This window comes from Lithobates pipiens, unplaced genomic scaffold (assembly GCF_037356315.1).
Source record: "Lithobates pipiens isolate NorthernLeopardFrog02 unplaced genomic scaffold, aLitPip1_a1.2 Scaffold_19, whole genome shotgun sequence".
NCBI classification, from domain to species: domain Eukaryota; kingdom Metazoa; phylum Chordata; class Amphibia; order Anura; family Ranidae; genus Lithobates; species Lithobates pipiens.
The window spans coordinates 130,544,627-130,561,458 of NW_027507764.1; the positions used below are offsets into that span (position 1 = coordinate 130,544,627).

At 42.7% G+C, this 16,832-nt stretch overlaps 1 protein-coding gene across 9 annotated transcripts in view; it reads right to left on the bottom strand.

Annotated features, from left to right (window-relative positions):
• The window catches only part of HDAC9 (histone deacetylase 9), an 880,403-nt gene that overhangs the window by 724,087 nt on the left and 139,484 nt on the right, over positions 1-16,832 (bottom strand). The window lies entirely within an intron of this gene.

The window sequence follows — 16,832 nt, forward strand, 5'->3', positions numbered from 1 at the left end:
ATGAAGGCCAAGGAACACACCAGACAGCTCAGGGATACAGTTGTGGGGAAGTTTAAAGCAGGTTTAGGTTATAAAAAAATATCCCAAGCTTTGAACATCTCAGGGAGCACTGTTCAATCCATCATGTGAAAATGGAAAGAGTATTGTACAACTGGAAACCTACCAAGACATGGCCGTCCACCTAAACTGACAAAGAGAGCATTAATCAGAGAAGAAGCAAAGAGGCCCATGGTAACTCTGGAGGAGCTGCAGAGATCCACAGCTCAGGTAGGAGAATCTGTCCACATGACAACTACTAGTCGTGCACTCCACAAATCTGGCCTTTATGTAAGAGTGGTGAGAAGAAAGCCATTATTGAAAGAAAGCCATAAGAAGTCCCGTTTGCAGTTTGCGAGAAGCTATGTGGGGGACACAGCTATCATGTGGAAGAAAGTTCTCTGGTCACATGAGATGAAAGCTAACTTTTTAACATAAAAGCAAAACGCTATGTGTGTCGGAAAACGAACACTGCACATCACCCTGAACACACCATCCCTACCGTGAAACATGGTGGTGGCAGCATCTTGTTGTGGGGATGCTTTTCTTCAGCAGGGACGGGGAATCTGGTCAGACTCTGCAAAAGACTTGAGACTGGGGCGGAGGTTCGCCTTCCAGCAGGACAACGACCCTAAACATACAACCAGAGCTACAATTGAATGGTTTCGATCAAAGTATATTCATGTGTTAGAATGGCCCAGTCAAAGTCCAGACCTAAATGCAATTGAGAATCTGTGGCAAGACTTGAAAATGTATGTTCGTAGACGCTCTCCATCCAATCTGACAGAGCTTGAGTTATTTTGAAAAAAAAAACAAATGGGCAAAAATGTCACTCTCTAGATACCCAATAAAGACTTGCAGCTGTCATTGCAGAGAAAGGTGGTTCTACAAAGTATTGACTCAGGGGGGCTGAATACAAATGCATGCCACACTTTTCACATATTTATTTGTAAAAAAAAAAATGCAAACCATTTATCATTTTCTTCCACTTCACAATTATGTGCCACTTTGTGTTGGTCTATCACATAAAATCCCAATAAAATACATTTACATTTTTGGTTGTAAAAAACATGGAAAATGTCAAGGGATACCTTTTCAATGCACTGTACATATAAGCATTAGCAACCATTACGTTTTCTGTTATCAACATTAGTTCCTTCTGGTAACTTTTCCTGACACCAAGTGTTAAAAAGGTGACAGGAAAAGTGCTGCAGCTCATATTCACAGCTGAGATTGTTCTCCATACTGTGTAAAGGGGTGTGTCCCTTCCCCCAACCAGGGCTCAGCACTGTTGGCTCTGTGAAGATTCAGATCTCTGTCCCCTGCTGATAAAACAAAAGAGAAATCCATAGCTGCAGATAAACAGGTACAACTATTGTAAGAGGATTTGTTTCATCTCTGTGTATCATCTGATGCTGGTCACTTTACTGAATATATGTACAGATTAACTATTACTTTAAATAAACATTTTTGCTTTTACTTACAATTACTGTTTTTCCACATCCTGGTTGAGTGGGGCACTGGTGATGTAATCCTGGCTTCAGATGCATTCTGAGAAGTTTACAGTGCCAGTGCTTTCCCTCTCAAATGATGTGCATTGTGAAAGACCCAGCCAGCACAGTGGCTTTTGGAGGGGACTGCAGTGTGGCCTCTTACCCACTGACTATGGGCCCTGGTTTTGAAGGGAACACTACTCTTTGGGAGGTGTATGCATGGGGGACCCTTGGAGTGGTCTTGTTTCTCATTCAAGTTCATGTCTCCCCAAAACACAGACTCTGGGAATCTAGGCCCGGCAACCATGTTTAGGGTGTAGATGTCTCATTACCACAATGACTGCTTCAGACTGTGAGACTCAGAACAGATGTTAATATCATCAGCTCAAAGTAACCTGATTCTGTGGTATCCTGATATATTCTGTTTAGGGTGGTATGTGTCAAGTGTATTTATCCCATTGTTAACTCAGTCACCTATTGTTTCTGTCTGTCTGTTCATCTATTTGTTTATACTTGTAATAATGTGTATTGAACAGTAATTTGTATTCATGGTTATAGGTGCCGAACGGTCTGGCCACCTAGGATGGTTTAAGTGACTAGTTACTTCGCTCATGTTAATTATATCACTATCAGCTATTAGTTGCTAGAGGTGGATTAGCATAGTTTAAGTTGGCTGTTCTTTAGTTATATTAACCACTTGACAAGTGGGCACTTAAACCTCCCTTGTGACCAGACCAATTTTCAGCTTTCAGTGATCTCACACTTTGAATGACAATGTAATACTGTACCCAAATAAACAATTTTTTTCCTTTTTTCATACAAATAAAGCTTTTTCGTGGTATTTGATCACCTGAAAAGACCAAAAATTTAGAAAAAAACTAATTTTTCTTAGTTTCTGTGATAACATTTTGCAAAGTATTAATTTTTCTTCATCAATTTTGGCAACAATTTATACTGCTACATATCTTTGGTAAAAAAAATAACCCAAATTAGTGGATATTATTTGGTCTTTGTGAAAGTTAGAGAGTCTACAAGCTGTGGGGCAAATAATAAAAAATTGATCACACCTGATGTACTGTACTGTACTAATTTCTTGCGACCCGAAAAAGCCAGGAAAGTACAAATACCCCCAAATTACCCCTTTTTTGAAAGTAGACATTCCAAGGTATTTAGTAAGATGCATGGTGAGGTTTTTCATGTTATCATTTTTTTCCCACAATTCTTTGCAAAATTAAGATTTTATTTATTTATTTATTCCCACAAAATTGTCATTGTAATAAGTTATTTTTCTCACATGGCATGTGTATACCACAAATGATACCCCAAAATAGATTTTGCTACTCCTCCTGAGTATTACGATACCACATGTGTGGGATTTTTTCACAGCCTGGCCACATAGAGAGGCCCAAAATGCAGGGATCACCATCCGGTGTTCTAGGTGCTCCTAAAAAAACTGCCATTTTTAAAACTTTTTTTTGCATTGATACATGTCCCCTGGGGCAGGACCCAGGTCCCCAGATACTTTTTATGACAATACCATGCATATAAGCCTTTAAAATTAGCACTTTTGATTATTCATGTTCGTGTCCCATAGTCTTTAATGGTGTTTGCACAAATTTTTTGCCTGTTCGCATTTTTTAGATGCTAACAGAACAGGGGGGTGTTCGGCTCATCCCTAATGGTCAGTTATAATATCTGGTTTCAGACTGGAGGAAGCTGTATACTGACGGAAGCACCAAAGTGGGGTGCTGGATGGTTCCATCACATGCACTATCACATGTTCTAGGCGGTAGACCCTGAGTTCCAGTAAGTAAAGGGAGATGGATTAATTGTGAAATGGCCACCGGGGGAAGAATAGAATGAAAACGAAAAATAAGATATACAAAAAATAAAAGGCCTGCAATTATCTATAAGTATGTGTTTGTAGATTGCCATTATTAGACATATTTGTGTCAAAAATCTTTTATTTGATTTTGAGCAGTATTGTACATACAAGATAAGAAAAAAAAAAAGAAAAGAAAAAGTCTACAATTAATTTAGACAACAAACCCAACTCCAATGACTAGTACAATACATTCCTCATCCAAAGCTACAGTTTAAAATGCCATATGATTCTACCCCTCACCAAAGATCTTAACCCTATAAATTCAAATTTGGTCATGCAGAAATTAAAGTGAATGTAAACCCTCACATATACCAGTGAAGTGAACAGCCTCAGATGATACACAGAGATGAAACAAATCTCTCTACATACTGTAAGTTTTACTTGTATATCTGCTGTCTTCACCTTTATACTGTTTAGAAAGTGCACATCATGTTCAAATTTTAACTTCCTCACTCAGCTGCACCAGTGTGGAATTACACTGGGAGACAGCTGATTGGAGGAAAGGCACATACCCCCCTCCAGATAGGCAGAGACTTTCAGAGCTGTTATGGGAGTAAAGCAACCTTGTGCTAATCTATTTATAGCCCCCGCCTGAAAAAAAATGCAGGCTGGTTTTATCATGTGTCAGAGAACTTGTCAGAAGTTATCAGGCTGATAACAGAACAGAGCAGGAGAAAGCCACGGGACTTAGGGCTTTGACGAGAGATAAGAAAACACTATAGATATATTTGCCCAGCTCAAATTTCATAAATCGGGTTTACATCCACTTTAAGCTACAGTAGCTCACAAAAGTGAGTACACCCGTCTCATTTTTGTAAATAGTTTATTATAACTTTTCATGTGACAACACTGAAGAAATGGCACTTTGCTACAATATAAAGTAGTGAGTGTACAGCTTGTATAACAGTGTAAATTTGCTGTCCCCTCAAAATAACTCAACACAGCCATTAATGTCTAAACCGCCGGCAACAAAAGTGAGTACCCTTTAAGTGAACATGTCCAAATTGGGCCCAAAGTGTCAATATTTTGTGTGGCCACCATTATTTTCCAGCACTGCCTTAACCCTCTTGGGCATGGAGTTCACCAGAGCTTCACAGGTTGCCACTGGAGTCCTCTTCCACTCCTCCATGATGACATCACAGAGCTGGTGGATGTTAGAGACCTTGCGCTCCTCCACCTTCCATTTGAGGATGCCCCACAGATGCTTAATAGGGTTTAGGTCTAGAGACATGCTTGGCCAGTCCATCACCTTTACCCTGAGCTTCTTTAGCAAGGCAATGGTCATCTTGGAGATGTGTTTGTGGCCGTTATCATGTTGGAATACTAACCTGCGGCTTGGTCTCTGAAGGGAAGGGATCATGCTCTTCTTCAGTATGTCACAGTACATGTTGACATTCATATTTCTCTCAATGAACTGTAGCTTCCCAGTGCTGGCAGCACTCATGCAGCTTCAGAAAATGACACCCCCACCACTATACTTGACTGTAGGAAAGACACGCTTGTCTTTGTACTTCTCACTTGGTTGCCGCCACACACACTTGACATCATCTGAACCAAATAAGTTTATCTTGGTCTCATCAGGCCAGCCTCTTAATATGACGCTGAGCATGTGCACTCAAATTCTTTAGTTGACCATGGTGAGGCCTATTCTGAGTGGAACCCGTCCTGTTAAACCGCTGTATGGTCTTGGCTACCATGCTGCAGCTCAGTTTCAGGGTCTTGGCAATCTTCTTATAGCCTAGGCCATCTTTATGTAGAGCAACAATTCATTTTTTTAGATCCTCAGAGAGTTCTTTGCAATGAGGTGCTATGTTGAACTTTCAGTGACCAGTATGAGAGAGTGAGAGCGATAACACCACATTTAACACTGTGCATTGAGTTATTTTGAGGGGACAGCAAATTTACACTGTTATACAAGCTGCACACTCACTACTTTACATTGTAGCAAAGTGTAATTTCTTCAGTGTTGTCACATGAAAAGATATAATAAAATATTTACAAAAATGTGAGGGGTGTACTTACTTTTGTGGGATAATGTACCTACAGATCGAAGCATACAGGGGGCCTGCAGGGGTTCCCTACAGCATGGGGCTCTGTCACAATGGCGACTCCTGCAACCCCCTGTATGTCCGCCCCTGCCCCTAAGTATGCAGATAAATCGTCCTGGCCTCCGCCCACTTAACTCTAGAAGTTTCTATAAACTTCCAGAATCAGGGGGAGGCACCAGAGTCCTGCCTGTATTATTTATCCAGCCTGACCTACAATAAACCCTGGCAGATTCCAGACTCACGCTCACCATGAGTCAAATAAATGTGCCTGTTAGGGATGAGCTTCGAGTTCAAGTCGAACATTGCCTGTTCGTCTGTTCAGCGAACAGTGAACAATTTGGGCTGTTCGCAGCAAATTCGAAAAGCCGGAACACCCTATACAAGTCTATGGGAGAAATCTAAAGTTCTAATTTTAAAGGGTAATATGCAGGATACTGTCCTAAAAAGTGTTTGGGGACCCGGGTCCTGCCCCAGGGGACATGGATCAATGCAAAAAAAAGTTTTAAAAACGGCCGTTTTTTCAGGAGCAGTGATTTTAATAATGATTAAAGTGAAACAATAAAAGTGTAATATTCCTTTAAATTTCGTAGCTGGGGGGTATCTATAGTATGCCTGTGAAGGGGCGCATGTTTCTGGTGCTTAGAACTGTCCCTGCACAAAGTGTCATTTCCGTCAGGTTTCCGTTACATCAGAGGGGGCGGGGTCACCCACACGTCACTGGGGAACCCCTGGCTTCCCTCTCCAGCGTCAGAGGGGCGGGGTCAGGTGACGGGTGGCCCCGCCCTCCTAATATAAGAAACGTCAGCGCTGGGATCTCTGCAGTGTCTCCGGAGTGGAGACAGAAGAAGGATTTATGGACAGCGCTGGACTGAGAGATCCCCACGTCGCTGGATATGATCATCCATCGCTGGACCCCGGAGACCCGTCGCTGGATAGCAAGAGTGGATTAGCACCGCTGGAATCTTTTTTTTATTTTTTTTATTTTTAATAAAGGAATTTTTCAAAAGTGTGTTTGTCTTATTTAACCATTTTGACACTTTCTTTGTGAAATGGTAGGGGTACTTTTGTACCCCCTTACCATTTCAAACAGGGGGGGGCCGGGATCTGGGGGTCCCCTTGTTAAAGGGGGCTTCCAGATTCTGATAAGCCCCCGCCCGCAGACCCTCACAACCAATGGCCAGGGTTGTGAGGATGAGGCCCTTGTCCTCATCAACATGAGGACAAGGTGCTTTGAGGGGTCACAGACCCCCAAAGCATCCTCCCAATGTTGAGGGTATGTGGCCTGGTACGGTTCAGGAGGGAGGGGGGCCGCTCTCTCGTCCCCCCCTCTTTTCCTGCGGCCTGCCAGGTTGCGTGCTCGGATAAAGGGTCTGATATGGATTTTTAGGGGGACCCCACATCAATTTTTTTTAAAATTTGATGCGGGGTTCCCCTTAATATCCATATCAGACCTGAAGGGTCTGGTTATGGATATTTAGGGGGACCCCCACGTCAATTTTTTTTTTAATTTGACACGGGGTTCCCCTTAATATCCATGTCAGACCTGAAGGGCCTGGTAATTGAATTTAGGGGAACCCCCACGCTTTTTTTTTTTTATTTTTTTATTTTTTTATCAATGAATGAATGAATTGTCGGCTAATGCAGAGAACACTCATTGAGTGTTCTCTGTATTCCGGGACCCGACAATAGCCGAAAGTGATTTTAAAAGACTTTTTTTCCTGCACAAATGACACTTTGTGCAGGGACAGTTCTAAGCACCAGAAACATGCACCCCTTCACAGGCATACTATAGATACCCCCCAGCTACGAAATTTTAAGGAATATTACACTTTTATTGTTTCACTTTAATCATTATTAAAATCACTGCTCCTGAAAAACGTCCGTTTTTAAAACTTTTTTTTGCATTGATCCATGTCCCCTGGGGCAGGACCCGGGTCCCCAAACACTTTTTAGGACAGTAACCTGCATATTACCCTTTAAAATTAGCACTTTAGATTGTGAACGTTTGAGTCCCATAGACTTTAATAGGGTTCTAAAGTTCACACGAAGTTTAGGTCTGTTCGCAGGTTCTGGTGCGAACCGAACAGGGCGGTGTTCGGCTCATCCCTAGTGCCTGTACTTTACTTAAATACTAGCGCACTAGAGGGTGCTACATATACCATAATTTATAGACTCTATAACTTTCACAAAGAGTAAATAATATACATTGATTTGGGTCATTTTTTTTTTTTACCAAGAAAATGTAGCAAAATACATTTTGGCCTAAATTTATGAAGAAAAATTATATTTGCAAACATTTATAACAAAAACTAAGAAAAATATGTGGGTTTTTTTTTTTTCATTATTGTTTTCATTTATTTAGCAAATAAATAAAATCCAGTGGTGGATAAATTACAGTGGTTAGTAGCGCTGTTGCTGGATTGAACTAAATACTCAAGAAATGTCCACTTCAAATCAGTCAATGATTTGACTATATCAAACTAAAAACGATAATATAGGGCAAATGTGCAAAAAACCTTAGTGTAAACAGGCAGACAATCCGTACTCCAGGGCAAGGCTTCCAGGGGAAGCCAGAAGCCAGCTCCAAAAACATGCAAAACAAACAGAGAAAAGCGCCTCCAGGTCAGGATTATTCAGATTTATTAGGTACACAAATGTATGTGTCCACTTACATGTGACAAAAACGAATTCAGCACAAGATATCCACAATTAGTGCCGTCTACCCAGCGTGGTAATTCCTCTGTTATGTATCCGTCCATTAGTAACAAATAGAGTCCCTTCCAGCAGGATATCAATGCTCAGTCTAATTGAGCTGAACCGAGGATTGGCTCTCATCAGCTGTAGAACACAGAAGCCCAGCACGGTGACATCACTGTCAATGCGACAACGTTTCAGCACATGCGTATGCAACAGGCACGTGCCTTCCTCAAGCATGTAATGTCCCTGTCCATGCCTACTGGACCATGAGTCAGCAGTAATATGCACCTTACTGCTGACCGCCCTGTCCAACGAGGCCAAAAAATTGCCTTCCACATGCCGGTAGAGAGCTGGAATGGCCTTCGATGAAAAGAAATGGCGTTTTGGAACCTGCCACTGAGGTACGGCACATTCCACAAATTTACAGAAGGGGCAGAGTCTACCAGCTGAAAAGGCAGCAGTTGCAGTGCTAGCAATTTGGCCAAGCTAGCATTCACACGCTGAGCATGTGGATGGCTGGGACTGAATTTCTTTTTTCCGGTTTAGCAACTTGGGTAGGAAAATTTGCCTGCTATAATCAGATGGAGGTGTACTGATAACAGATTGGCTGCAAGTACTACAAGACACCTATTGCTATACCTCCATTCCTCTCAGTGCAGGTTTTTGAGAGGACTGGAGGTATAGTGGGGTTGGAGATCCCAGATGAGGAGCAAGGAGAAGTCCACCTTTTTCTTTGATGTGAGTCTTTCAAGTGCTGTTGCCAATGGACCGCATGGGAGGTCATCATATGTCTGGTTAAGCACGTGGTGCCCAAGCAGCTGCTGTTCTGGCCATGCTTGATCTGCTTCAGACATAGGTTGCAAACAGCAACGGTGTGATCTGCTACACACGTGTCAAAAAGGAACTTTTCAAAGTCAGTGGGGAGTCAGCAGTGCCCTGCACCTGCAGAGCTCTGTGGTGTGATGCAGTAGGGTGGCTGCCCTTAAGCTGCCCCCTAGAGGACATCCTGCCTCATTGGAGTTGTGACTCCTCCTCCTCCTCTCTTCTATCAGGCACCCAAGTAGAGTCAGTGACCTCATCATCCCCTCCCTCCTCATCACTGGAGCAAACTCGGCAGTATGCTGTGGCTAGGGGAACATGACTGCCAGTTTTAGTCCTTCTTGGGCACCCCCTCTTTCTAGGCTCACGTTACTCCTTTCCTCAACCTGGGAACCTACATCGGAGCCTTCCAGTCACTGCGCATCCTCCATCAGCATGTACCCGACACTGTGGCCAAATAGTTTGGGGGACTCCTCCATGCATGATGGTGGGACTATGGAAGGAGTGACTGTGGACAAGGAACTGGTGGAATAGGACGCTTTGGCAGCTGCATTGGAAGCCAAACTAATCTGAGCCTGGGTGACAGAGGAGGAGGAGGATGAGGATGGCTTTGTTATCCACTCTACCAACTCTTCTGCATGTTTTGGTTCAATACCATAGCCAGCAGCAGAAAAAAGGACAAGCGTGCCACACGGCCACCTACAGAGGATGCACCATGTCCACGACCAGCACTGTTGACTGTAGACACAGAGTCTACTTGCCCTCTTTTAGTGACCTGTGAGCATCTGCCAACTCCTTGGTGGCCTTCTGGGCATGATGTATATTTTATTTGGCAACATCACACTGCACTGTATTGTGTGCTGTGTACAGGGCCGCTGTTAGAAATCATGGGGCCCCATACAGCCTACCTGACGGGGCCCCCTTGACCCCGCCCACAACCCACCCTGGCTCCGCCCACAACCCCACCCCTCGTTCCCCATGCTGTCGGGGGGGGGGGGTGTCTGGAGGCAGGAGCTGGAACATGTAACATATATAGCGCCCCACCATTCATAACTGCATCTGAATGGGAGAGATGTCAGTGTTTTGACTTCTGTGCCCTTTCAGTTTGTGTCTTCATACACCACCGACTTGTGTCCATTTACATCAGGCTACCTCTGATCTGTCACATTTAGGTCTGGAAAAATAGAAAAGGATATTCTTTTCCAATATTGTTTTTTTTTTTCCTACCTGAATGGACACGGAGGAAGGTGGATCTAAATGCACACAAGTCAGTTCATACCTGTAAACCTACATGGAGCTTTCAATCAGGTCTGCATGAAAAAGGACCTAATTGCAAAACTTGGGTGAAAGGTTATCAAAGGGGAGTGGTTTGGGGGTGGTAAAAATGCAACTTGGCTGTGTGTTTTTACTGCCCCTTCCCCCCATCACATGTGTAAAAGTAGCATCTCACTATGTGCTCATGATGTATGGCTCTGTCAGTGTAACATGACTGTGTGGTGCTGACTTTGTTATGGCTGTGCTGAGTTATAGTCTGTAACACACAGTACAGCCATATATCAGGAAAGTCAGCACCACACAGTCATGTTACACTGACAGAGCCATACATCACCTGTTGTGCCCTGATCATCATAATGATAATAACCATGGGCACACAGAGTCTGGGGACTGCACATTCTACAATAGTGTGACCTGTCAGTGTGTGTGTGTGTGCAGGGGACTGCTTGCCTGTGCACCACTGCAGTTGACCAGATTACTCCTGCTGCTCTGTCTTTCTCAGCCGCCTCAGTGATAAGTCCCTCAAGCTGCAGCTCTTACTGAATGAAGGGAGCCGTATAACAGTAATATCCATCCGCCGGAGAGGCATACAGTGAGCAGGAAGAACTTTAGTTTGTGCAGGTATACTGAGAACAGCATGCAATTGTATTCCTGCACCCGAAAATGGAAAAAAAGTCCCTCTTCTGCTTTCACCTCCTGGGCCCCTCTGGTAACCTGATGGGGCCCAGGAAATTAATATCTATTCCTTATATACCTTAGTAATCAAGTGGGTGCGGGTTAATATAGTTATTTAGCTTTTTTTTTTTTTTTAGCTAGAGGTTAAAAGCTGTTTGGGCCCCCCCTGCTGGCCAGGCCCGGTACAACAGGGCTGGTTGTACTGCCCTATCAGCGGCCCTGGCTGTGTACACCACCAGAACAGTAGTAGCAACTGCACTACGGTTGCACTGTATTGTGTGCTGTGTACACCACCAGAAAAGTAGTAGCAACTGCACTATGGTTGCACTGTACTGTATAATGTATACACCACCAGAAAAGTAGTAGCAACTGTACTACAGTTGCACTGTATTGTGTAATGTGTACACCACCGAAAACTGTATTGTGTAATGTGTACACCACTAGAAAAGTAGTAGCAACTGCACTACAGCTGAACTCTTTTGTGTGTTGTCATGTACAGCACCAGAAAAGCAGTAGCAACTGCACTAGGGCTGCACTGTATTGTGTGATGCCTACACCACTAGAAAAGTAGGAGCAACTGCACTACGGCTGCACTGTATTGTGTGATGCCTACACTACCAGAAAAGTAGTAGCAACTGCATTATTGTTGCACTGTATTGTGTGCTGTGTACACCACCAGAAAAGTAGTAGCAACTGCACTATGGTTGCACTGTGCTGTATAATGTATACACCACCAGAAAAGTAGTAGCAACTGTACTACAGTTGCACTGTATTGTGTAATGTGTACACCACTGAAAACTGTATTGTGTAATGTGTACACCACCAGAAAAGTAGTAGCAACTGCACTACGGCTGAACTCTTTTGTGTGTTGTCATGTACAGCACCAGAAAAGCAGTAGCAACTGCACTAGGGCTGCACTGTATTGCGTGATGCCTACACCACCAGACAAGTAGTAGCAACTGCATTATGGTTGCACTGTATTGTGTGCTGTGTACACCACCAGAAAAGTAGTAGGAACTGCACTATGGTTGCACTGTAGATATATGCCACACTGGATGCTGCAGAGTATATATATATATATATATATATATATATATATATATATATATATATATTAGACTGTCAGTGTGTATATATATATATATATATATATATATATATATATATATATATATATATATATATCTCAAATACACCTCCTGAATTAGATTAGAAATAGTAAACCGCAGCAGTGTTAATTTCGTTGACTAAAACATTTTAGTTGACTAAATGAATATTAAAATATGACTAAAACTAAAACAATTGAGATGACTAAAATATGACTAAAACTAAACGGGCATTTTAGTCAAAAGATAGGACTAAAACTAAAATGCAATTTTAGTCAAAAGACTAAGACTAAAACTAAATTGAAATTTGGCTTAGAAATTAACTCTGGTCTGTATAGTCCATGTTCATACCTCAATACCATAAATAATAGCATATGAGATTTTTCACTCCAGTAGTATATAATGAGTTTGGAAACTAGAGAAATGTTCACTAATGCATTACAATTTAAATGCACCCATTAGATTTTAGACAACTAAAATTCGTTTTAGTTGACTAAAATGTACTGGAGATTGGGAAAATGGGATTAAAACTAAAATGCCATTTTAGTCCTAAGAGTAAGCCCTTGTACACACGGTCGGAGAATCCGTCGGAATGTGTCCTATCGGACCGCTTTGTCGGATAATCCGACTGTGTGTGGTATGCATCGGACTGTTTCCGTCGGAATATCCGTCGGACCAAATTTTTCAACTTGCTGGAAATATTTTCCAACAAACTGGTCCGATTGGACATACTCCGATCATGTGTAGAGAATTCCGATCAGTCAAAATGCCCTGCATGCTCAGATCAAATTCCTACATCAAAGCTATTGGCTACTAGCCTGAACGTAGTCCCATCATAACGAAATTACGTCATCACATTCTGAAAGATCGGATTTTCCGACAACTTTGTCCGACCGTGTGTATGCAACAGTTTCGGACACAATCCGTCAGACAAAATCCGTCGGACAAAATCCAACGGATTTGGTTGTTGAAATGTCCGACCCAGTGTACAGGGGCTTAGACTAAAACTAAATCGAAATTAATACTGCAATACTGCACCACAAAATGCACTGTAGAATGTAAATCTCTAGAAATCTCTAGGCTACACTGACTGGAAGCAGACTGTATGTGTATACACATACAGTCTGCATCCAGACTGTATATATATATATATATATATATATATATATATATATATTAAATACACTGCCTGATTAGAAATAGAACCCATATATATTAAATTAGGGCTGTTACTGATTGCAATTTTCGTGTTCGGTTAATCAATTTTTTAAATCGATTAATCAACGAATTTCTTTTACAAATATTTTATTGAAAATCAGTCATAACATATTAGTACAGTCATGTGACGGATACATCAAACAGAAGAAGGAAAAAAGGGTGTCCCGGGAGCGGGAGGGTACATAGGTGTTATAGTATTCCACAGAGAAATAAAGGTGGCAAAAAAGCCTATTATAAACAAAGAATCACAAAGTTGGTTCGATTGCGCCCTAAAACAGGCCATATGGAGCGCAGCCTAGCTCAGGTATCATCAGGAATGTTGATGTAAAGACACATACGTTCTGGACTTTGCTGCTAAGTGGACATATGAAAGAAGCAAAAGAAAAAAAAAAGAAAATAAATGAAATTCTCCTCCCCAAGATGTGTCACTGCGACTTCAAATATCTCATGTCATTAAAACCATCATCCATATGTCGACTCCACAAAACGGGAGTCACCAGAAAAGACAGATAGAAAAAGGAAAAAGAATAGATAGACTACAGACCGTGAGTAAGAGTGCCCACAGGGAGGGAATACAGAAAAAGGGGAAAAGCAGGAGAGGGGGAAAGAAGAGGGGAAAGAAGAGGAGTCCTCGGGAGCCGCGCCCACACGCCCTTAAATTGAAAGAAGTTGGTTGTTAAACCTAGAAGGCCGAATGCAAGTTATCCAGGGTTGCCACATTCTGAGGAATTTGTCATGGGTGTCAGAAGTAAATGATGTCAGCTTTTCATTGACCAATATGTCATTCATGCAATTTTTAACAGCTTCAAAGCTAAGTGTTGGGGTTTTCCATGCTCTCGCAATGGTGATCTTAGTGGCGTTAAAGAGGTGCTGAGCTAATTGACGCTTCGTTGCGAAGAAGTTCAAGGATGGGTTTACATAAGAGGGCTTCGAAGGGGTCCCTTCTAAGGTTAGTGTTAGAGTGGAGCATGTTACGTAGCAGGGTATAAACCCTAATCCATAATCTGCAGGCCTTAGGGCATATCCACCAGATATGGGCCATTGTGCCTGCACTTGTGCAGCCCCGAAAGCAGTCGGGTGAGTAGGGGGGGGGATATAGGGAGCTATCCTGGATGGCGTATAGTAACACCGGTAAAAAACCTTGTATGCATTCTCGAGGATGGACACATTCCTGGAGCTTTTCATAAGGGATATTGTCATGGTCTGCCAGTCTTCCATATCCAACCTCCTACCCAAGTCCGCCTCCCATTGAAGGTGGTATTTTCTAACTGGGGGTGTCTTAAAAGTGGTAATGAAGAAGTAAATCAGAGATTATAAATCCCGAGGAGTGGGGTCGAGTCCTGCAAACATGTTCAAAGGGGGTCAACGCATACGGAGTAGGTAGGGCTTTAAGAAGTTGTTGTATGAAATGTCGGAGTTGAAGGTAACCATAATTCTCTCTAAGGGGGATATCGTGAGAAGATTTTAGGGACTCAAATGTAAGCATTCTCGTTGGGGTGAGCAAAGAGTGGACATCCATAAAACCATTATCCACCCACCAGGAGAATTGCCTAGGATTTTCACAGCTAAGAGCGAATAAAGGACAATGAGTAAGACGCAATAACGGCAGGTGGGGGGATATAATCCTGCCCAGTATTTAACAGAGTACCAGACCCGGAGGGAATGAGCCATACCTGGCCCAAACCCACGTGGGCGGTTCAGTGGGGGCAACCATGGTATTGAGGAGATGGGATGAGAATAAAATGTTGAGGATTGAGGGGATGGGATGAGAATCAATAAGATCCATGGTGGCCCATAGAGGCATTTGGTAAGTATCATGAAGATGGGCCAAGGGAGCTATAGTCGCAGCAGCGTAATAGACTTGAAGGTTGGGAACTGAGAAACCACCATTAACTTGACGAGCGTACATTATTCGCTTATGGATTCGAGGCCTGGAGGAACCCCAAATAAATTGTAGTAATCTCCGTTGATGAAGTCGTAGGATATGGGAAGCGACTGGTACAGGTAACACTCGAAAAAAGTACAATAGTTTCGGGAGATAAGTCATGCGTACTGCGATGATTCTGCCGAACCAAGAAAGCAGGAGGTGAGTCCAAGAAGATAATGAGTCATTAAGTTTACTAAATAGAGGGGGAAAATTAGCCTGGTACAAGCCATCATATGTGGGCGTAAGGCGGATCCCTAGATAGGGCAGCGAGGGGAGCCACTGAAAGGGGAAGTTCGTTTTTAAGGAGGCCAATTCTGATGGGGAAAGGTTCACAGACATTGCTTTTGATTTTGTGGGGTTGACCCGCAGACCAAAGAGAGATGCAAAGGATTCCAATAGGGAGAATAGGTTGGGTAAAGAGACCCTGGAAGACGTCAGTGTCAATAAGATATCGTCTGCGAATAACGACAACTTATGCTCAGAACCAGCAATCGGAATGCCTTTTATGTCCGGATGTGAGCGGATTGCCTCAGCCAGTGGCTCCATAGCCAAAACAAACAATAGGGTCGAAAGTGGACAGCCCTGCCGAGTGCCCCTCAGAAGGGGAAAAACAGTGGATTCAAACCCATAGTATTTTATTTTAGCTTGAGGGGCAGCCACTGCATAAACGGAGCGCCAAATCCATAGTGGCGGAGCAATGACATAAGGTAAGGCCAGGACAAGGTGTCAAAGGCCTTGTTCACATCAAGAGATAAAAGCATAGTCTCCAAAGAACGGCTGCGAGCTAAATATTGTAATTGAATGATTCTCCTGATGGCATGCCTTGCTTGTCTCATGGGGACAAACCCTACCTGGTCCTTCTTAATTAAACGGGGGAGAAAAGAGTTTAGGCGATTGGCCAGGATTTTGGTGAGAATCTTCATGTTAAGATTAATGATATGGGTCGAAAATTGGCCCAAGAGGAGCGGTCTCGATCTGGCTTCGGTATCATCACTATGTTAGCTGTCAGTAAGTCAGGTGTTAATGTTTATTCCCAAATAAGCTGCGCTATACTGATCCGATAAATGCTATGTGAAGCAAATGAGTGAATAAATAAAGCATGAAATCAAAAAATATTAACAAAGTGCAGACAGGGAAATGCATATACTAATGTTCAAATATTAGTCCATCATCCCATCAACAAAAAACGTTTTGCTTGTAATCTCCAACGTGTTTTAAACACACCACACCGATATAGGAAAAGTGTCATCAGAGTTTGCAGGAAAAAAGAGGACTTCCACCACCAACACTACTGCCGCTTACCAGCTACACTGATCCCATCTCAGAGACCAGATATCGCCAAATCAAAAACGCTTCCTCTGAGTCAGGACTGCATGGAGGGTGTATCCTCTTTAAGCGCTTGGTTCAAATGGTTAGAAGAATCCTACGGCCACACCGCTTATTCCAATGGTTAGAAAAATCCTACGGCCACACCGCTCATTGCCCAGCACATATAATAACGAAAGGAATCGTCATAGTGTGATATAGTCACGAAATTTAATATAATAAAAAAGATTGCACTTACATCAAGTAGAAAAAACTTTGCTTTGTAAAACAAACAAATTCGCCGGCCGGCTTAGTAACGCTGCCCGTCGCTTCCGGGTCCAGCGTAGA